This window comes from Ursus americanus, chromosome 9 (assembly GCF_024610735.1).
Source record: "Ursus americanus isolate L20-20 chromosome 9, mUrsAme1.1.p, whole genome shotgun sequence".
Lineage (NCBI taxonomy): Eukaryota > Metazoa > Chordata > Mammalia > Carnivora > Ursidae > Ursus > Ursus americanus.
Genome location: NC_142135.1, coordinates 34,565,200 through 34,588,501, shown reverse-complemented (window position 1 = coordinate 34,588,501; position 23,302 = coordinate 34,565,200). Strand labels below are relative to the sequence as shown.

Genomic DNA, 23,302 nt, shown 5'->3' with positions numbered 1-23,302 from the left:
TCAGGCCAGTGTGCTGGGGCTGGGCGGGGGGGGGGGGGGGGGTGGCGGGGGGAGGTCCTCCTCTGGGGCTGGACAGGTTATTCTACAAAAAGCTCAGGATCACTGCGCGCAGAGCAGGATCTGGCACTTCCTGCTCACTCATCCAGCTCAGACTTGTCTGCCAAAGCCAAACCTGCAGGGCTGGCTCCCAAGACAGAAACTTCCTTGAGGCTCTGGGATGGTGGAGTCGGGCAGTCTGCAGGCCTGCTGAGCACCCTTCCTCCAGCTGCTCGCTTCAGGGAGGGCAGAGCGTAGAGCGCATGGGCTCGAGGCGGGGACTCTAGCCAGAAGCCTGCCTGCCTTGATCCCCGGAGAGCATTAACTCACGAGGGCTGCTCCATGCTGCGGGTGCCGTGACCCCCGGCCCACCCCGTGCCCAGACACACACACACACACACACATACACACACACACATACACACACACACACACAAAGGGGCTGTATGGACGGAAGGGGCCTTCAGAGGTCAAACTGGACGACCGGGCACTTTGTCTCCTTGCGAAGACCTTCAGGAACGTGTGGACCACCGCGCGGTTGCTTTAAAATAAACATTACACAGTATTTACACAACAGACCTGATTAGCATTATTTTCTCATTACCAAACACAAAACTTTCCACATGTAATGAATTGTTGAGCCATCAGCTTCTATCAAATGCCAAGCGGCCTCATTCTCCTGCTCTTCCCGGATTCACTCCACCGTGTACTGGCCACGAAATGCTGAGCCACGGAACACAGAGCCACGTATCCCAGCTTCCTGAGCCTCAGCTTCCTTCTCTGCAGACTGGGAACAAGTATCCTACTTAGGATGCGGCTTCATTGTGCGAAACAAATGAGACAGCAGCATTTCCTGCCTGGTATGGGGCCTCACACATGATATGCATTTAATGTCAGCTCTTTTGGTTGTTGTTACTGATATAAAATGTATTAAAATAGTGACCCACGTGTCCCCTTTTCAGAACGGTAGGTCTAATGATCAAAAAGTAACTTCAAAATAACTCAGAGTTCTTTACACTGGGAAGGGGGCTCCTTACACACCAGAGCAGTTCTTTTTTTTTTTTTTTTTTAAGATTTTATTTATTTATTCGACAGAGATAGAGACAGCCAGCGAGAGAGGGAACACAGCAAGGGGAGTGGGAGAGGAAGAAGCAGGCTCCCAGCGGAGGAGCCCGATGTGGGGCTCGATCCCATAACTCCAGGATCACGCCCTGAGCCGAAGGCAGACGCTTAACCGCTGTGCCACCCAGGCGCCCCAGCAGTTCTTTTTTTTTTTTTTAATTTTTATTTATTTGTTAGAGAGAGAGCATGAGTAGGGGGAGCGGCAGGCAGAGGCAGAAGGAGAAGCAGGCTCCCCACTGAGCAAGAAGCCCAATGCAGGACTTGAATCCAGGACCCTGGGATCATGACCTGAGCCAAAGGCAGACACTTAACCAACTGAGGCACTCAGGCGTCCCCACACCAGAGCAGTTCTCTGTCCACACACTGCCTTCAATTCCAGGCTCCTTCCCCAGCCGTCCCTCATGCTTTTCCATGCCTCTACCTGCCATCTGTTGGTAAGGGATCAGGGGTTTTAAACAGATTTTAGGATAAAAATCCAAAGCGTGATGAGAAAAGGCACTCTGAGAGAGAGGGTATTGCGGATCATGGTTGGGGTTTTCCTACCATTCTCCTCCTCCGTTGGCTACAGCTCATAAATGACCACACGGCGGTAGCGACACTGGGTGACTGTCCTTCTCTGACCCTTTCTTTAGGTCACCACACCGATCACAAAGCAGGCTTTCAGAGAGAGGAGTGTAAAGGCTGAGAAATCTTCGTACTGGGTATTCAGCTCCCAAGTCCTCAAGTGTTGACAGCTCTCTTTAAAGCCCTGCCTTTTCTAAAATTAGAATGGCCCAGGGCTACCCCAAGCACACTCCACTGGGCAGGGTCAGAGCCCTGCCCCAGGCCAAAGCAGCCTGGCCTCTGGGAGTGGATGAGGAGGTTTGCTGGACATTTGGCCTAGGGGTTGGTAAGGAAGGAACTCAGTCGAGGTCCTACCTGCAACAGAGGGAGCATGCAACAAACAGTTGTTGACTTGGGGCTGACCGAACACAGTACATCCAATGAATCGCCAAACCCTGATCATTCGACCTCCTAAAGCCCTCTCCAGTCTGACTGCTCCACATCCTCATTGCTCTGACTCCTGCTTAGAGCACTGAGGTTTTGCATTTGAATTAATGTAACAGCACCCTAACGGATCTTCTAAGAATGGTGTCTGTAGCCTTTGATGGGGGAGCTGAGAGTCCTCTCTCCAGCCTCCCTCCCAGGCCGCTCCCCACCTTTGATGCAGGGCACGCTACCCCTGCTCTTCCCTCTGCCTGGGACACCCTCCCTGCCTAACCCCTACCCATCTCGCAGGCCCTGCTTATGCATCGCTCACTTCAGGAATGTCTACACCAAAACCCGTTTGTAGCCCCCTGCCAGGCTCTCGGCAGCGTGATGACAGGCACAGCTTCTATCCTGGCCTCTACCCCCAGACTGTTCAGTGGGCCGTTCGGTATGTGTTTTCTCATTTAATCTGGAGAACCACCGCGCAACACAGGTGGACCCATGCCCACTTGATGGATGAAGAAACTGAGCTTCAAGACACGAAATAACTTGCCCACCGCCAGCCAGCTGAGACGGAGGCAGAGTCTATGCTAATCGAGATCCACGGGGTTGAGGCCTACGCTTTTAACTTCTGCAAGAAGCTGCCGCAAGAATACTCAATTCGCTCTGTAATTAAACAAGTCAGAGGTCAGATAATTAGTTAATGAGGCTCTGAGGCAATAACCAAAGGGATCAAAAGATTCTCTCAAGCCTCAAATTCAAAATCAAGCGAACATGTGACCTCTCAAAGGAAGGTGTGTGGGCCCCTTGGGAGCAGTTGCTTTCTGAGTCCCTAGATTGGCCATTTTCACTCCTGTAAGTGTTTAAAAGATAGTTTTACCACCACATTCTGAAGAACTTCTTTATAACACTTAGAAAAGAATTCTGGGGGGCGCCTGGGTGGCACAGCGGTTAAGCGTCTGCCTTCGGCTCAGGGTGTGATCCCGGCGTTGTGGGATCGAGCCCCACATCGGGCTCTTCTGCTATGAGCCTGCTTCTTCCTCTCCCACTCCCCCTGCTTGTGTTCCCTCTCTCGCTGGCTGTCTCTCTCTCTGTCAAATAAATAAATAAAATCTTCAAAAAAGGGGCGCCTGGGTGGCACAGCGGTTAAGCGTCTGCCTTCGGCTCAGGGCGTGATCCCGGCGTTATGGGATCGAGCCCCACATCAGGCTCTTCCGCTAGGAGCCTGCTTCTTCCTCTCCCACTCCCCCTGCTTGTGTTCCCTCTCTCGCTGGCTGTCTCTATCGAATAAATAAATAAATAAATCTTTAAAAAAAAAATCTTCAAAAAAAAAGAGAAAAGAAAAGAATTCTGGGTACAGAGACACATTTTTGCTGTTAGTTTAAACTCTAGCAGTTAGAAAGCTTTATGAGGGAATGAGGTCTGAAAAGCCGTGCTCCAAAAGCGAGATGCAGGGAGTGGCCGGAGAGGCTGGAGAGGAGGCCACGCTGAGCCTTGGAGGCAGAGCCTGAGGGAGGATGACACACCCAAGATCTCTGGGCGAGGTGTGGGGGCTACAAGAATGCCAGGGCCCTGCCTTCCAGAGACCCCCAGAGCTCCCAAGTTCAGAGGAGAAAAACAAAATTGGATGCAGAAGAAAAAGACCGTCCTGGGGCTGGCGGCGGTTAGAGACATAGCGGAGGGAGCTTGAATTTGAACTATTTTAACCAGTGTGGAAAGGACACGGCAAATAGTGTGAACCAAATGCTTTCTAATGTCTCGCCCATATATTCCTGAGAGGGCTTCGGGATGAAATGTCTTGAGTTAGTGCCAAGAAGGACATGAGAACATCAGTTGATCTGGCCTCTTGCCCTTATGGAGAATAAAAGTCAACATTATTTAGCCACAGGCTTTGGTTAGAAATAAATACGAATGGGAGCAGATGATCAAGACTCTAAGTGTGAAGGGAGGAGTTGCATCCGGTTGCCTGGGCTCCTTCCGGCTCCTTCACTTTGCCCCGGAGCCCTTGCCTGCCTGACCTCTGGTTTCTGCTCCAGAGGCTGGGATTCAAGATCCTGGAGAACGAATAAGGTCATCGATTCAGAACCTAGAGAGGGTAACAAGATTTACTAAGAAAATGATACGAGAAAGGAACATTTTGCTTAAACTAGCCATTGTAAGTCCTTTCCGAGACAAGGTAAGGTACAAAATAATTAAATAAAAATTAATATTGAAGTTAAAAGGGGAGAGGTGGCGCTGGTGCTTATAAATGTAGAAATATAGAACTAAAATCCACCGGGTCATCAGTAGCACCCATAGAGTCAGCTAAAGCAAAAGTCACATCAGAAGGGGAAATATCTGGGGCGCCTGGGTGACTCAGTCAGTTAAGTGTCCTACTCTTGATTGCGGCTCAGGTCATGATCTCAGGGTCGTGAGATCGCGCCCTGCATGCGGGTGTGGAGCCTGCTTAAGATTCTCTCCCTCCCTCTGCCCCTCCCCTGCTCTCTCTCTCTCAAAAAAAAGGGGGGGGGGAACATTCTTTACAGAAGGCACAATGATGGTCTGCAGAAATCAGCTTGTGCTTTAAGAGTGAACGTCATAGAAGAATGTGCAGGCCATATCCCCAAATGGAAAGTATTGCTCCTGTTTGTGGAAGAAATACGTTTAAACTTGAATGTCAGAAAAGTACGTGAATCAATTAGTGGCTGAGTGAAGCAACTGAAATGCATCCAACTTCCTACCTGTAAAAGGTAATAATGTTTCATAATAATGAATGATAATGGCCTGCGACGGGATGTGAGCACTGAGAGGCTGAAATACCAGTGTAAAGGGGAAGTGTTTGTGTGTTTAGACAAACACACGCATGCATACGGATTTGTGCTTCTCAATGATTTCAACAGGAAGTCCTTCCACGGGAAAAGTAATAGGACTGAACTGTGTCCAAAGCAAATCGACGCTGACGCTGATGGGAGCTTGGGAGAAAAAGGAACCCTACCAACTGGCAAAAGCTGTCTGCAGAAAAACACTAGCCTAACTTCTCTAGGGAAGAGGGAAGGAAAAGCTACCCTGTTCGGGTTTCATTAATGCATTTATAGACTATATTAAGAAAGTACAATTCTTATGCGAGCCAAATTCAAAAGGACTTTGTAAATTATACATAAGCATTCTACCAGTCTATTGTGTGTCCTTGAACTTGCCAAGGGCTTTCTGAGAAGGTATCATTACTTCCCTTCAATTTTATTATTTTCTTTTATCTTTTTACTTTCTAAGTTTTTATTTAAATTCCTGTTAGTTAACATAAAGTGTAATGTTAGTTTCAATATAGTGATTCAGCCCTTCCATACATCACCCTGTGCTCATCACAAGTACACTCCTTAATCCCCATCACCTACTTCACCCATCCCCTCAGCCACCTCCCCTCTGGGAACTGCCAGTTTGTTCTCTGTTGTTAAGAGTCTGTTTCTTGGGGGCGCCTGGGTAGCGCAGTCGCAGTCGTTAAGCGTCTGCCTTCGGCTCAGGACGTGATCCTGGCGTTCCGGGATCGAGTCCCACGTCGGGCTCCTCCACTGGGAGCCTGCTTCTTCCTCTCCCACTTCCCCTGCTGCGTTCCCTCTCTCGCTGGTTGTCTCTCTGTCACATAAATAAAAATAAAATATTAAAAAAAAAAACACAGGTTCTTTTGAGTCTGTTTCTTGGTTTGCCTCTCTCTCATTCCCTCCAATTTTAATCTAATTGGGTAGATAAAACAAATGCATATGAAAGTACAGGCTGTCTACAGCAATGGATGAGTGAAGAGAGTATGTGTGGTTTAGTTCCCTGGGGACACGGGGAGTCAGAGAGCAGAAGAGCACGTGCTATGGGATTAGCCAGAGAAGGACAGTCCCATTAAATAAATGGATCTAGAGAAATTACTTGGACTTGAAATGTCCCAGCTCTGACCAGGATGTCCAAATAAGTCATCACAAAGATTCTTGCCGAGTAACCCCAGGGCCTGTGACACCACGAGGCTTAATATCTGCAAAGTGATTTACCCGTGTTATCCTCTTTGATCCTGCCACCACCACCAGAAGGCGTGTCCTGACACCACCCCTGTTGTTCAGGTGGGGAAACTGAGACACAGAGTGGGAACTCACCTTGCCCTAAGTGACTGAACTAGGAAGTGGCCTGTGATATTAACCACCACTCTCTTACTAGCTAGACAGTGAGCGCTCAGTAACTGTTGAGGCTTCCAGTCAAGCTGAAAAGCTATCAGAAGTCTCAGCATTAACCTAATACTTCTGATATTGTAACAACTGCTTTGAAACACAGATTTTGGTTTGGAAATCTCAGAGATATTGGTCCGTTACACAACACGGCAATTATAGAGGGGATTTTCAGCGAACTGCTGCCACTCAGGATATTCACTAGTGAAATGTTGAAGGGTCTTCTCTAAACCTTCCATTCATTCTGTAATACTGATTAGACCAAGCAGAGTTTGGGCAACATTTTTCTTTCCTAAACTAGAATGTCCGATTTTGCCTCATTGTGTCAACAGAGGTGGGTTTAATGCATACAACCTGATTTCTGGATTTAGCCTTTGCCCCTTTTGAACCTGTACGAGGTTCGACTAACATCCATAGGAGTTGGAAGTCTTACGCGGTGACATTTTGGAACGATCCAAGATGCTTGCCTTTCACTGAGGTGCTGGAGACCACCTCCTGTACTGAACCCCAGCCTGATAGTATATTAGGATTAAATAACACCAAGATGCCCAGATTCCCAGCTCTTCTTGTGGCATTAGGAATGTGTTATATTGTTTTCTTATAGCCATTCACACATCGTGTTTTGGCCCCATTATTATAGTTAATATGTTACACAAAGCACTTGGATTTTTCTTTTTGATATATTGGTATGAAAGTATCCATTATGCAAAAACACGTAAGTAATGCAATCCAAAATATATAGCTAATAAACAAGAGAGAGTCCTTACCGCAGATGTATTCTCACACGGGTACACTGGGAACACACGCAAGGGTCTCTGGCAGCCCTGTGGTATTCGGGAGCTGGAAGCAAGGTGGGTGAATACCACTGGCGGTGTGGACGAGGAAAATGCAGGGGAAGCAGACTGGAGTATTCTGCAATAGACAAGAGCAACAGACTGGATGGAGTGAAACACGGATGGAGCAACAGGGATGGGGCAAAAACTTAACTATCAGAATTAGCGCAATGCATTTACATAAAAAAGTACAGAAGTAAAAAGCAGCAAAACATGTTTTTATAAGGCTGCATATGAACACGAGTACATACTGTATCTGTACCAAGTGTATTAGGATGGTTGCCCGGGATAAGGGTCAGAAACTTGGAGGGAGAATGGAGGAAAATGGAGCAAATAAATAAAACAAGAGAGGGCCTTGCATGGACCAATGAAGACCATGTACTATGAACTGATGAATGTGACAAACTCAGCTCTGCCTCTGAGGTCCAAAACCCAGAGAAGTACGTTTAACCCGCTAAGGTTTTAATCTTGGGTGCTCGGCCCGTGGCTCCCAAGTGAGGTGTTTGAGAGTAAGGTTAATGATTGCTGGGTAGGTTTCTTAAGCTCCATGGATGTGCTTGGATGCTCTTCAGGCCAGAGGCTCTCAACCTTGGCTGCACAGGAGAGACACCTGGGGAGAAGTAAAAAAATCCCACTGCTGGGCCCCACCCCCAGAGATTCTGTGATGGGCCTATGGTGAGGCCCAGGCATCTGTATTTTTCCAGAGCTCCCCACAGGTAATTCTACTGTGTATCCAGGATTGAGAACATTGTTTTAGGCTTTTGCCTTTTCCTTTCTAGTTGCAAATGCTGCATTCTTTGGCATTGGAAAAGAGACTACTGAAATCAGATAAGTTTCTTTTGCCAAACATTAATCTCGTGGTTAACAGAGAGCACCAAAGATAGCATAATTCACGTATTCATTTGATTATACAATCAAAACTTTTGGCTGGGCCACTGTGTGTGCCTAGGGTGGGTATTGCATAATTCTAGGGGATGTGTCCACAGTGTAGTTTATGCAAATAGAGCACCCTGGAGTTGACCAGTGCACAACCTGGTCTGTTGTACATGGCAGCCTGTATGCTACTCACTGGGCTGTGTCTTGGCTACATTGATGAACAAGATGACATGGTCACTGCCCTGGTGGAACTTTCAGCCTCCAGGGAAGGTGGTCACGTGGGACTTCCATGAAGTGTGCCTGTACGATGGTGGGAGGGGCACTTCAGGAGCTCAGGTCAGGGCCCCTCACCACATCTGTGGGTCATGAAGGGCTTGCTGGAGGAGTTGAAATTTGGATCCAAATCTGAAAGATAAACACACAGGATGATCAGGGGTATGGGAGAAGGACAGTGCTGTTCACCAAGAGGAACGTCCCTGAAAGGGTCGAGAGATTTTACTGTGCTCATAACACAACAAAGGAGCCGAAAGAAACAGTGAGAGTCTGATAGGTAGGGGTGAGAAACTGGTACTCCAAAGGAAAGCGAGGTCTGGCTACAAAAGGAGTTGTGGGCCAAGTTAAGAAGTCTGGGCATTATCACACGGGTACTGGAGAATAAAATAATCAAATATGAAACTTAGATCATTCTGGCAACAAGTACAGTTGAGGCTGTGGGGAGGCAAGAGTAGGCACAGAGGACTAGTTATGGGACTATTGTGCAGATCGGGGTGAGAGATGGGGTGGCTTGGACAAGGCCTGGGAAAGAAGAGAAATGGACATATGTGCACAATACCCCAGAGAGACAGGACATGGAGACTGCCCGAGGGAGAGGGTCAACGCTAGACAGAGGCGAGGCCGTTCACTAAGTTAAGGCACAGAGGAGAGGAGAAGATGGGGTGGAACAAGGCAGGGAAAGATGGTGATTTTGCTTGAACGTGCTGGTTTGGGGGGCTAGAGTTGCAGGCAGAGTTCCTGGGAAATAGGCTCTGAGACACAGTTTGATGAACAGGGTATGTTCTTGAGCACAACACAGAAAGGAGGGGAAAGAAATGGGAGTGGGCAGAGGGAGAGACTGAGCTGCAGGGCGGGCCCAATGACAGCCTCGGCTGTGGCAGAGTGTATTTTCCAAAGATGGCCATACCAACCTGTGGCCCATCCCACATGTTCTTCTTACAGGGAGCTTGGTGCTCCTCCATTAAGAGGTGGGGTCTACATTCCATGTTCTTGAACTTGCTTGACCAGAGTGATGCCGCATGACTTCCGAGGCTAGGTTATAAAAAGCCATATGGCGTCTGCCTGGCTTCCTCTCTCTCGCCATATGCATTTTGGGAGTCCGGAGTCAACAAATCAGAAGTTTGGCTTCCCTGAAGGCTCCATGTTGGAAAAAGCATGTAGAAAGTTCACGTAGAGGTAGAGAGTGATGCCCGAGGAGGCCAGCGGTCTAGCCCTGTGCAGCTTGAGTGTGCCCAGTCCAGGTGACAGACACATGAATGAGTGAGAGAGTTTGTAAATGCACCCCGCCCTGGGCGCCTGGGTGGCTCGGTCAGTTAAGCGTCAGACTTATTTGCAGCTCAGGTCGTGATCTCAGGGTTGTGAGACAGAGACTTTTGTTGGGCTCCACGCTCCGTGGGGAGTTTGCTTGGGATTCTCTCTCCCTCTCCTTTTGCCCCTCCCCACCCCCTCTCACTCTCTCAAATAAATTAAAAAAAAAAAATTTTTTTTTTTTTTAAATTACACCCAGCCCCAACCTCCAAGCTACCCCAGCAGACACTGAGTGGAGCAGAGAGGAATGATTTCTCCTTCTCCAACCTGGGGCCCAGCCCAGACCACAGATTCATGAGCAAAATAAGTGTTGCCATTGTCTGAAGCCATTACATTTGGGGATGGTTTGTTACACGGCATTAGAAAACCCGGCCCATCAACTCACCTCTCAGGGAGCTTTAGAACTAGGATGGCCTTTCAGAGCTTTTCCAAGTTGGGCCAAGATGGTGGAGGCTTTATATCTCACACTCATCAGTGATTGGGTGTGGCTGCCCAAGAATTAGTATGACCTTGGACAAGGAGGGTCTTTCCAACCGAGGCAATTCTGGAAGGGGTGGAGAGCGGAAGGCTGGATGCAGACAGCACTCTCTGTGGCTGGGCCAGGAAGTACTTCCCTGAAGGGGGATCTGGGCAGCAAGTTGCTCTGACTGCCAAAGTCAAGGAGATAGCAAGCCGACTACACAGTCTAGAGCTTGGAAGGGCGTGATATTGGGAAATATTAACCTGTGGCACAGGGTTTCATCCTGTGGTCTGAGAACTGAGAACAGCCTGTACTGAATCATCTGAACGCAGCCCCCTCCCCTGACCTGACCACTCGGCTCTCAGGTTGATGAGCGATCTCCTTCAGATCATCCTCAGGCTCGCTAACATTGAGAATCTCTGCATAAAGATGGTATCAAAGCCACGGGGGAGGAGATGAGGTACTCCGGGGACATTACGTAGGATGAAACGAGAACCCTGGAACACCAGCATTTGCCAAGGAGAAGGGGTAAGAGTGGGGAACACAAGTGGTTTCTGGGAGGGGCAGGCTCTGGTAGCAAATACAGATGCGAGTCCAAGAGGGGTGAGAACACCGGAGTGTTTATTGGATTTGGCAACAAGGAGGTTCTCGTTGGCTCTAGCCTGGGAGTCAGGGTGGCTGTTAATCACGTGGGGGAGCTGTGGTGAGAGGTAGCCTGAGCTGCTTCCTGGCTGAGGTTCCTGGGGCAGAGGAAGGGACTAGAACTAAGAAAGACCCCTGGAGGATTAAATGAGGATTGTCCTGGGATGGGCCCTCTGCTCAGAGCAGAAAGAAAGGGGCTGACAGCAAAGGCAGCACAGAGTAAGACAGGAAAGAGTAAGTGAGTTGAGTAGCTGAAGGTAAGACCGATCAGGGAGACAAAGGACCAGCTGCAGGAGCTAAACCCAGGAAAATGTTTATTATCAAACACTCTCCAGGGTTTACACAGACCACGGCAACTCAGTGGGGCTGTCATTTAGTCACATTAGTAGCCAAGAGAGCAAATGTGTTTGGATTCAACAGAGTTTGGTTGGGTTTCCAGCACGCGATGTTGTATCTCCTTGGAAAGCCTCTTAACTTTTCTAAGAATTCATTTCCTTATCTGTAAAATGGAGATAATTATGCCTAACTTGCTACTTTGCGGCAAGGACTAGAGCTCATCCATTCACTCAGTGAGCGTTTAGTAAGCTCCGCCACGTGCCAGACACGACACCAGACGTGACACGGAAACAGGGAACAGCACGGGCCGGCCCCTCCCGTCCTGCAGCTTGTGCTCTAGTGAGAGAGATCAGCGTTACATCCACTAAAACAATATTGACATCGCGGCAGTTGTGGTCGGCGCCACAAGACAGAAAAACCAGGGATGTCAGATGCCGAGTAGTGCCTGAGACATAGCAGGGGCCGAAGGACTGGTATTCACGACCATCCTCTCCGTCGGGAGGGTATTGAACGGCACCATCTCCGGAAAAATTGTGCAAAGAGATGTTTTATATTCAGCACCTGCAGCTTCCCTCTCTCTCTCTCTGCTGTTCTCCCGCCTTCCCCGCCCGGGGAACTGTGGTATTTCACATGTGTCTTATCAAAATGAGTACTTAACTAGCACCATCGAACACTTCTGGGAAGAAGCGAGGCGACCGGGAGGAGAGAGGGCATTGCTTCTCGGCCTTCAAAACTACAAGGGAAGTCGGAGGCCCGGGTCACTTGAAATGTAAACTTACTCTTGAAATTTTTACACATAAAAACAAAGGTTTTTAAAGTGTTTTCTCCTCATGCATTCATTGATTAGACACAGCACAAAGATGCTTTCTTGTGATGGTAATCTGTGCAGTATATTGGCACCTCTTTTGGTTTTTTTTTAATTTTTGAAGTAATGTTGACATAAAGCTGACTCATTTGGCAGGAAAGTTTGCCGGTGTGAGTCAGGAGTGAGTAGGAGAGACATTTTACAACTGACCGGCCAGAAGAGTCTCTGCTACTAAACCCCCACTGGGACAGCGTGTTCACACCGGGCCTGGGGTTTGATACTTTGCACAACTTGGCCACGTACCAACTCCATTTGACGGCTGAGGACATCGAGACTCAGAGGTTTACAGAGCTTGCCCAAGGCCTCAGAACTGTGACTTGACCCAGGCCTTCTGTTTCCCAAAGCCCAGTCCACCACACCAAGCTGTCTCTGGAAGAGGAAGGAGCCGGAATGGGGCTGCGACGCTGGGTGGTCCCTGTGAGGAGGTCAGCTGAGGGGCTCCCAGCTTCCACCCCACCTGCCACTCACTTGACACACCCTCGCCCACTTCAGCAGCCTCCAGTCCCTCACACATACGTGACATGGAGTCGAGGACAGTGTGACAGGCCCTGAGGAAGACAGCAGGGTGGCTCACAGGAGCCTGGGCCTGGGAAAGTGCTGACTGGGCTGGGCCCGGAGAGGAACTTGGGCAGGTTAGTACAGCTGCGGCAGCTTTGCCAGAAGTAAGTTGTGCAGGTGAGAGAGAGAGAGAGAGTATGTGTGTAGGAATGTGTGTGTATGTGAGAAAGTGCGTGTGAACGGATGAGCGTTCTGGGAGCTGGTGTGTGCTCTGTCCACGGATATGTGGGAGAGTCAGTGTGCATGAGACTGGCCCCTGCGTGTGTTCCTGCGTGTGTCTGAGAGCACATGTGTGTGACTGTGAGTTGTGTGTGAGACATTGTGTTTGTGTGTGTAAGAGACAGCCTGTGTGTACGAAGAGTACAGCTGACGAAGTTCAGAAATCAAGGTGCTATTTAGCTGTCCCGGGTTACGCTGAGGCCTGACTAGGACGCCACTTTGATTTTCTTTCAGGGGGGGTCTGAAGGAACAGAATCCCAGCGTTACCCGAGCCACTAATCCCCGGGAGTGAAATTCCTACACACCAGCAGGTATTATTTAGAGCCTTTCTCAATTAGCAATCATAACACCTGAAGCTTTGAACAGTTGTTGTATGTTTATCTTTCTCTTCAAGTTCACTCTGCCGGCTCTCAGAGCCAGCCAAGTTCAAACAACCTTCCGTCTGGCGGCCATGGAGACGACGCCCCCAGCCCCCACCCCAAAGCAGTTATAACCAGACGGAGGTTGGAGCCCATTTCCATGGTCTCCGTGTGTGTTCTCCTGCCTTCTTGTTTAATTGGGCTTCACGCTGTGCCCACTTCCATCAAGGGCTTGAGGCAGCTTACGATGTCGAAAACACGCACCCGACAAAAATGCTCCAGAAACACAACTCCGATCAAACCTCAAGCCACAGGAGAAGAAAGCTGTTCCAGGATGAGTGTTCTGGTGCTTAAGTTGCACGGACGGTAAAAGAGACACGACAGAAGTGCAAACCCGGGTTAAGATTGAGTCGTCAGGAGTTATCCTGTCTGGATTTTAATTGCTGCGCCGTTCGCTTAAATCCTCCAAGCCTTGCTTTCCCCAGCACTAGAAATGGGGACCACGAGAGTAGCGACCTCGTCGGATGGAGAACCAAGTAAGGTCATGTATATAAAGTACCGAACGCGGTGCCTGGCCCACGCTGAGCCGTCGGTTCCGTTGCGTTGTCATTTTTACCGCCATCGTGGTATAGTCGCTACACCCACATTGCCTCTCTGTTTGGTTGTGTGCACAGATCGAGGTGGGACTTCTCCCTCTTTGGCCCCTGTGAGGACAGGTAGCGAGACTGTTTTACTGGAGCCCTGTCATCCAGTGGCCCCAAAGCGGACACTGCGGACGGCTCCCGTGCTTGGCAGCAAGGTTATTCGTGGGCCGCTTTGACCTGTGGGCTCTGCGATCGCCAGGTGTGGAACGGAGCTGAGCCGAGGTGAGGTGATGCCATGCGCTCAGCTGCAGGTCAGGGCCACTGAGACTATTCCAGGGGCATCGTCCTGGAAGACCCACGGGCCTCCTTCTGGGCCAGCTTGAGTTCTGTTGCTCTCTGAGAACACCGATGCCAAAGAACACCGGTGGCCTCTGTGGTGGACACGGCCTATGGCCCAAATGCCTCCGTGTGGGGTCTGTACTCCACCCAAAATACCTAGACACACAGCCATCATGTCCATTACTTCCTAATTGTCATCAGCGGCCAAGTGAGAGATGATCTATCACTCCTCGAATATAATTAAATACCCAGAGGGATCCCACTGAGCCCTCAACTTCCCAGCTACCGCTCGGCGTTGCCTCGGTTCCCCGGTTCCTGAGGCCAGGGTCAGCGGGGCAGGCGGGTGCGTGGGAGTTACCTCCAGAGCCGTCAGTCTACTCCTGCCCAGTCTTGGTTTTCCACGTGCGCGTCTCCCATTCTCTCCCTCCGGCCAGCAAGATGGGTTCAAGGGCTGCGGTGGTTCGTTTGTTATCCCGCGTCCGCGTCCCCGTCTCTCACGCTCGGGTCTCCTGAGCGCCTGGCACTTAGTAGGGACTCCAAAAATGTTTGTGAATCCGAGTGTGAGTATGAAAGCGAGCAAGCAAAGGGAGGAACTCTTTCACAGAGAAGATGTGAAAGCAGGGGTAAACCCTGGAGGCCGTTAGGTCGGGCACCCACACGTGACAGGCAGGGACACGGAGGCTGCGGCTCCCGGACCACGTGCTGGGCCTCGGCAGCAGGACCGGAGTCCAGGTGCCCCACCGTCGCTGTGCGGCTTCTCATCCCCCTTCTTAATCTTCGTCTCCCGTTCTTCTCAGAGACTGACACCAGGAGTCTGCGGGGGGATCTGTGAGCCCCACCTCTCCCCGAAGTCCCTAGTTCATTAACTAGGGGGCAACTTAACCTAGCCTCCCAGCAAAACCGGATCCATACATAGTGACTGAATGCCTACATGCCGACAGCGGGGGGAGGGGGAAGGCAGGAAGCCCCGAAGACAGAAGCCGTGTGCGGCTTCTCTGCCTTATTAAGGGTCAGTCGGACACCCCAGTTCACATTCACGAGACAGTCCGGAGAAGGCAGCAGGCGCGCTTGTGGGCTTTCAGCGAGGAAAGATAAGGTGGGGAGGTCTCCACTGGCTCTGCAGGAAGCCCCTTTCTGCCTCAGGCAAGACGGAGGGGAGGATGTTGTGTAAATAAATGAGTCCAAAACTACACCCGGTTCACGTACCAGAATTCCAAGAATGATTAAACCTGACTATAGCTCCAGGACAAACAGAAATTTAGCATTGCAATTGCCCGTGCACTTTCTCTCCGTCCCTGTCCCTCCCTGTCACACACGCATGCACACACACAATGTGAGCATCTGCTACCTCCTAACTGGTCCAGAAGGAAGGCGGTTTAGTCTGATAGAAAGGTAACAGGGTGCACTCAGAAGACGTGACTGCTGTCCCTGCTCAGGCACTCAGTCACCATGGTTCTGGCTTCCTAAGTTCTCCTACCTGTCCATTTTTTTAAAGTATAATACCAATATCATTATTTATCTGCTTTACAAGGATGCTGTGATTACACAGCTTCATAGATATAAACAATCCTTAGAAGCTGAACTACTGTGTGCTCCACACAGTTGAAGTATTCTTCCAAAGGTATCTGTAGACTTCAACTGATTGATAGATTAAGTGTCCTTATAAGAGGAACCACCAGAGAGCTCACTGTTTCTCCCTGGCCCCCCAGACACCCCCCCCCCCATCTTAACCATGTGAGAACACAGTGAGAAGGCAGCAGTCTGCCTTTGGCTCACACCAAAGCTAAATGGGCCGGCACCTTGATCTTGGACTTTCTACTTCTAGAACTGTGAGAAAATAAATTTCGATTATTTAAGCTACTGTCTATGGTGTTTTCTTACAGCAGTCACAAAACAAACCTTAATAAATTAAAAAGGATGGAAATAATACAAAGTATGTTTTCTGATCACAATGTAATGAAATTAGAACTCAATGGCAGGAAAAAAATTGGGACACTCACAAATATGTGGAAATTAAACAATACACTCCTATATAACCAACGGATCAAAGAAGAAATCAAAAGGAAAATCGGAAAATACCTTGAAGTGGGGCACCTGGCTGGCTCAGTCAGAGGAGCCTGCGACTCTTGATCTTGGGGTCATGGGTTCAAGCCCCACCCTGGGTGTAGAGATTACTGAAATAAGTAAAACTTAAAAAAAAAAAAGAGGAAGAAGAAGAAGAAGGTACTTTGAGGTGAATGAAATGAACACACAACATATCAAAATGTATAGAATTCAGCTAAAGCAGTGCTTAAAGGGAAATTCATAGCTGTGACTGCTTATATTAAGAAAGGAAAAGGATCTCAAACTGATAACCTGAACTTCCACCCTGAGATACTGGAAAAAGAAGAACAAACTAAACCTAAAAACGAGCAGAAAGAAGGAAATAATAAAGATTAAAGTGGAAATTTAGGAAGAGCTGACAAGAGGGCGGAAGTGGAGCAGAAGCAGCAGCACACCTTCCACGAGCTCACCTGTTGGGGTGGACCTCGTCCAGCCACTGGACATGGCCTACAGGCAGTTGATGCAGCTATCCAGTGCCCAGCAGCAGCGAGGCTCACCCTGGTTTGCGGAGGAAGCAGCACTCCCTGCCGAAGGGCCTGCCCAAGGCCAAGAAGGAGGCTCCTCACATGGGGAAGCCGGAGGTGGTTGTGGGACATGCTTGTGGGACATGATCCATCCTGCCAGAGATGGTGGGCAGCATGGTGGGTGTCTTTAATGGCAATATCTTCAACTAGGTGGAAATCAAGCCCGAGATGATTGACCAGTACCTGGACAAGTTCTCCATCACCTATGTGCCTGTGAAATAGGGCAGGCCTGGTATCAAGACCACCCACTCCTCCTGCTTCATCCCTCTCAAGTAGCCTGTTCCACCAATAAAGGCATAGCCTTCTCTAAATTAAATTAAGTGGAAATTTAATAGAGACTAGAAAAAAACCATAGGAAAAAAATCAATGAAACCAAAAGCTGATTCTTTGAAAACAACAACAAAAGAGACAAATATTTAGTTAGATTGACTAAAACTCACCTATAAAAAGGATTTAAACAGACTTTTTACTATGGATAGGGCCCTTAGACCCCTATTCATCCTTTACAATGGCTCAAGAGGCTGAAGTTTTAAAAGCTGGTGGTCTGGCCAAGTCAGAGGCAAGACTGGAAACCAAATGTCCTGATCCCCACCTGGGGCTTCTGACACTCTACCCCCTTATCTAATTTCTCACACCAAATCAAATGCTTGTATGTCAACTCATATTTGAAAGGCAATAGGAAAACCAATGAAGAGAACTTTGCCATGATGTAAGCTGAGAAATATCCTTGAATCAGTCAAATCACTGCCTCTTACTTTGTCTTCTGCAGAAGTCAACAAGTGTCCCAATTTGATTCATTTGAAGAAGGGATTACTCCTCCAAGCATTGGACCTATTTTCTCTGGTTGTTTAAGAACAACCCAAGGCTATAATAGATGTGGTAAGAGAAAATTTAAATCATGCTTAAATCAACAGCTGTTCTCTTTCAGAGTCGTAGTGACCCTTTTGGGATTATAATCCTGGACAGGAAAAAGTTGAACAGTGGAGGAGCCAGGGTGTGCACTGTATTAGAGAATATGGTCTATTTGGGGGCAGCAGAATCCCCAGAAGATTCCCTGCATCTCATAGTATTTCAGAAACACTGCCGCCGGATGGGGGGCAAAAGCTGCAATGACCCTATTTCGTGTGATCTCGGAGAGAATGCTTGATTCTTTTCTGAGGAAAGATGAGCCTAGAATTACTTCCAAGAACAAAATAAAAATCTCGGATGCTGCTCTGATGTGTGTCCCTAAGTTGGTCTCCCTACTGAGTAAGCATTTTATGGCAGCCCCTATTATCCTGCGTAGAGGCATGGCAACTCGCAAACATCTAGACTTTGCCCCTTTCAAGTACTATTTTCTTGCAGCATTCCAGCGACAGACATGCCTTCACGATGCCAGCTGAGCTCGCTCTTCTCCTTGATAAGAATTTCCTTCAGCTAATGAGAGAGTCGAAGCTGAAGGCAGGGAGAGGATTTTAGCTGCAGTCAAATGAACCTGGGTCAAAGGAAGGAGTCTCGTAGTCATCATAACAACGGATATTTACGGAGTACTTGCTATCGCCAAACCATGTTCAAAGGACCTTCTGTGGATTAACTCATTTAATCTCAAGAATTCTGATACAGGTACTAGTATTGATTCCATTTCATAGATAAGAAAACCGAGGCAGAGTGGTTAAGAAATCTGCCCAAGGTCTCAAGAGGCTGGGCTCCATTAAGTCTTTTTTTTGAAACCATGCCATATTACCAGCCTTTTGAGGGAGTCAGCTTTAAGATTTGGCTCTACCAAGTAAGTACTATTTGGAGTTTACAGTTGAAAAGATTGAAGTCTAGAGCATTCGCTAGTGTTAATGATAGAAGGGTTAATTACATAAGGCACAATCATATAGCTCTCGTTTCAGTAGTTAGAGACCACCAAACCACAGGTCTATTGGACAGAGCCTTCTAAAACAATTCTGGATCTTTCTGGGAAAGTAGAGAGCCTTGCCCAAGGGTTCTAGACCCCAGCTGCTCATGAAAATCACCTGAAGAGCTTTTAAAAAGTACTTATGCTGGGGCGCCTGGGTGGCACAGCGGTTAATCGTCTGCCTTCGGCTCAGGGCGTGATCCCGGCATTATGGGATCGAGTCCCACATCAGGCTCTTCCGCTATGAGCCTGCTTCTTCCTCTCCCACTCCCCCTGCTTGTGTTTCCTGTCTCGCTGGCTGTCTTTCTCTGTCGAATAAATAAAATCTTTAAAAAAAAAAAAGTACTTATGCCTAGGCCTATTGAATTAGAATCTCTGGGGCAGAGCTGGGACAACTGTATATATTATTTTAATCACCCAAGGGAATACCGTGCATAGTGAAGGTTGAAAATCACTTGCTTTGCCAATATTTTATATATTCTTGCTGCTTGACTACACCAACACTCTATTTAGTTAAGAACTCACCTGGTGGGTGTGGAACAGGGTTGGGGCATCTTAGAAAAGCAAAGTCAGTATGGCTGTTGGTGTCTTGAATTCTTTCTGTGAATTAAGACCCACTCACATAGCGTGCAACCACTGTATTCCATATAAACACGACATTAAGTTAAGAAAGGTACGTGCTGGAGCGAACACAAGCTTTTGGAAGTAAACTGGCTTGTGTCTGTCTAATCCAGAAAGGCATCAGCAGACTTACCTGATAGCCAGACATATCTTAGCTTTGGCCTTTCCCTCTCTTGGCATGCAAAGGCCTGAGGGTCCCAGACTAACCATCTGGCCTCAAAGCTAAAATCAGGCTAAAACCGAAAGATACTCAGTTATTAAAACAGAACCAAACCAAACCAAAGTAAAGTGTGGGCCAGATGAAGGACAGGCAGTCTCTCCCAAGTGCTAATCTGCAGGACCAGAGGAAAGAAGTGGGAAGGAAATAGGATGCCATCTCTCCAGCTGCCCCCACGCCCTCCTGAACTACGTAAACAGTTATTTGAATCACTTTGCTTCTCCTTCTTTATCCTGCACAATGATAAAGACCATCCCTATGGTGTTTTTAGGGCTAGTTATATAAAACTGCATGTAGTCAGTTTGAATAAGTCAATTTGAATGAGTCTTTTTTTTTTTTTTTTTTTTTTTTTTTAAGCCTGAGATCAAACAGAGGAGAAGGAAAGTGGGGAGTGGGGTTAAATGATCCATTTGAGCTGTTTGCCTTGGGTTACATGAGAGGGAAAGCGGAGTGTGCACCACTGGGCCATGCAATGCAGGCCTTTCTCGGCTTCCCACAGCATCGTACAGTACGGAAAGACACAGGCTTACCCCCATCAAGGCAGCGCTTTGAAATCCAACTCCCTTTCTAAGGCAGAAAATCACCTAAAGACTCGAGTTAATAAAAACTCTCTGATGAGCAGTGATGAACACTGACCAAAGCATCGGGGTCCAAAGAAAACAATTACAAATGGAAAAATAGCTGAAATTGTTTCTTATATTTGTCAATGAAATACAAAGTGTGTGTTAAGAGCATTAAATGTCTCAACGAGTTGTACCTGTGATCAATTTACCTGTCAGCAGATACTGAAGACAGACGATGTCGTTGAAATGGTCACAGAAGCATGTTAGTGGTCTTGCTTTGAATTACAAAACCTGTGACTTTTTATGAGCTGTCCTCTCTTTTGCACATTTCATAGCAGGCAGAAGGACTGAGCTGCAGCACCCTCGTTCCCCACCCCCTCCCCCCACCCCCTCAGCTTTCCTTTTAAGTTTTGGCCCATATGCTAATGACAAAAGGAGTGCCGGGAGGGAGGGCTTTCCACTCCAAGATCCTTTGGTGCCCAGCATGGGCTGGAGTCAGGGAAGGGGGGGTTCACCCCCACCAGAGACAGAGTGTCTCAAACAGGAGCCTCTGCTTTTTTTCTGAGGAGAAAAGCCTTCACGATGAGGCTGATCATAAGGAGAGATAAGGATACTGCTGGCCAAGGTTTCTTAACTCCCTTTATTTCTGGTTTGCATATTCACCGACGAAGATCTTCATTGCTGAGAAGCTGTCTGAAACCTATTTATATGCATTTAACCAAAGTGAATTTGCTTTCTCTAATCCCTAGAAGGACGGAGGAGAATCACTATTTATTAAATTTTAAAGTATGCCAGGTCCCTTACAAACAGTCTCATTTTAAAACCTGTAGCCACCCACTGAGGTCAGCATTATTAGTTCTCTTTTATACAGACAAAGAAAATAAGGTTCAGAGAGGGGAGATAACTTTTCCAAGGTCACACAGTAAGCCCATGGTGGAGCCAGGTTTCAAGCCTAAGTGTGTTGGGCCTGGGGTCCTCACTCTTGTCCTCTCTACTAGGTAGAGTGCTAATTTCTCCTTTCCGTCCATCGTTATCTTCCTCCAATTCTCTTGCCTCCTGTCCTGAAGGGTGGTTTTACCAAGAACTGCATCTTCCCCCACACTCTCCTTATTCGTAATGACAGAGCAGTTGTCTCTGACTGAGCCTCCAGACAGCCTTAACACGAGTGTAGGAATTTTGGGGCAATTGCAACCTTGATGACCTTTTGTGACCAGAAGAAAGGATAAATGATAGCCTGTCTTCTGATATTCCAATCTTCCCTTTCTCTAGCTTTTCTCATGCTCCTTCTTGATACTATGGGGACATTTCTGTTCCAGCTTAGGTCATAAGGGTTAAAAGCTTGGGCTCTGGAATAAGATAGAGCCAAGTTTAAATGGTTTTGTGTAAGGGACTTGACTTTGTAAAATGAGGGTGATCATGGGATTTTGTGAGCAGTACACGAAATAATGCAAGCAAAGAGCTTAGAGTGACGGCTGGTACATAGAAGTGGCCTTGGTAAGTGTTTCTCCTCCTCATCCTCAGTGTCCTCCTCCTCCTCCTCCTTCTGCTCTTTATTATTATGACTTCCCCTGGAAATGGGAGGCGGAGCAGGGGTGCAGAATCGCACGTCTGCCAAGATGGCGCAGTCTGGTCTGCCAGCTCTCAGCCATCAGCACGTTCTCAAGGACTGGTACAGAAGCTGCACAGGGGACAAGGGGAGAAGCAACCAAGGCAAGTCCTCTTGTCTTTGCGCTTTCCTCTGGCTCCAGAGACCCCACTGGTAACATGATTAAGAATTGGAAATGGAGGTTGGAGGATTGTGGGGAGCAGAAGAAAGAGAGCTACCAAAATTGGAACTTATGTGCAATACAACTGTATGAGCACAATGGAAATAACGTGGGTTTGGGATTGAACCGAGTATGCTCCAATTTGCCTTCACTGCTTTTGAGCAATTTACCTTTGGGCACATTATTTCATCTCTCCGAGTCTCAATCTCCCCATCCTAATGTTTATTGAGCTGCTTTGTATGCCAGGCACCTTGCTGATCACTTTTCATACATGTAGATATGTATGAGGTCTCACATTCACGTTATTGATACCCTAGTCTATTTTATGCCACTGCCTAGTGAGTATCTCTTGAGCCATATATTGTGCTGAAAATAGGGCTGCAATTGTGAACAAGGCTAGCATGCTCCTTGCCCTTACGTAGCTTGTATTCTGAGGGTTATCTCAGGTATGAGTGAGTTATCATATCTAGCACATAGTGTAACTTTAGTGAATGTCAGTTCTCTCCTCCTTCACCGTAATTCATCCCATGGTGCTCCACGGAGTTCAACTATTAAGTTGATCACATAAAATTGACAGTTTTAGAATAAAAAATGGTTAAGGAGCAGCAATGGACTAACACAGCATGGAAGGGAGAAGGCCTGCCTTGACTTAAAGCAGTAAGAGTAGCAACAACCTCCCAGTGGAAGCTTGAATGGCACTATTTTTCTTGACTTCCCAGGGAGGCAATTCCACCTCTTGCTTTGTTAAACCTGGTTCTAAAAGCTAGGCATCAAAACAGACTGTTGAATGCTCACTGAGGTAGAAAACCAGAGCCCCACAGCAGCGTCCCACACTAGGAGCCAACAGGTGGGAACAGGGAATGGCAGCGGAACCAGCAAACAGAGGCAGGCTGGCTGGCCCGCTGCCCACCTGGACAGACCGACAGACCGGCCAGCCTAGACCCAGAGCCGGGCAACGCTGCCGGCCTCTCTCACTGAAGCCAGTCTAACTAAGAGACAAGCAGTCCGGGCAAAACAGTACCACTTTGAATACAGGCAAGGCATTGTCAAGGGGGATGCCCCAAAGTAATGCTCCTTCTGCAAAAACTGGGCAGCTCAAAGAATTTGACTCTTTTAACATCTAAATGCCCCCCACAAGCATTTGATTATCAAACTCATTAATAGTGCTCTCAAGGACAATTATCTATCATTATGGATGTATTGCTTTACCCTTTTTAATTAGGATGATAATGTCCAGTGTAAATAAAGCCTCCTTTGCTAATTTCAATTGTGCACAATGAATAGCCTTTTTTTCTTTTCCTTTTCTCCCCCTTTTCCCCTAGGGTTCTTTGGACTGAATTTACTCTGGTTCCTGAAGTGTGGAAAAGGTAAACAAGGTTTTGTTTGGATTCTACCCTTCAATTTCTCTGGGCTTAAACACTCTAAAGTACCAGAAAATTATCCCAATGAAAATAATCACTCCGTGGTATGAGAATAGTTTCAGAATGTTATAGTACTAAAAAAAATCCAGAGCTTTTTATAATTAAAGAGTTGGGCTAGGGGTTATTTGGCCTATTTCCAATTGCTTTGTATTTCCACAGAAAAGTAAACAATTTAAAAATTCATGTTAAATTTTAGTTAAATGGGTATTCAGGTCATTACAAAAAGGATTCCCACATGGTAGGTT

At 47.7% G+C, this 23,302-nt stretch overlaps 1 pseudogene; it reads left to right on the top strand.

The window, feature by feature from the left end:
• Window positions 1–13,530: 13,530 nt before the first annotated feature.
• On the top strand, window positions 13,531–16,863 carry LOC123797969 (small ribosomal subunit protein uS19 pseudogene; annotated as a pseudogene).
• The last annotated feature ends 6,439 nt before the right edge of the window (window positions 16,864–23,302 follow it).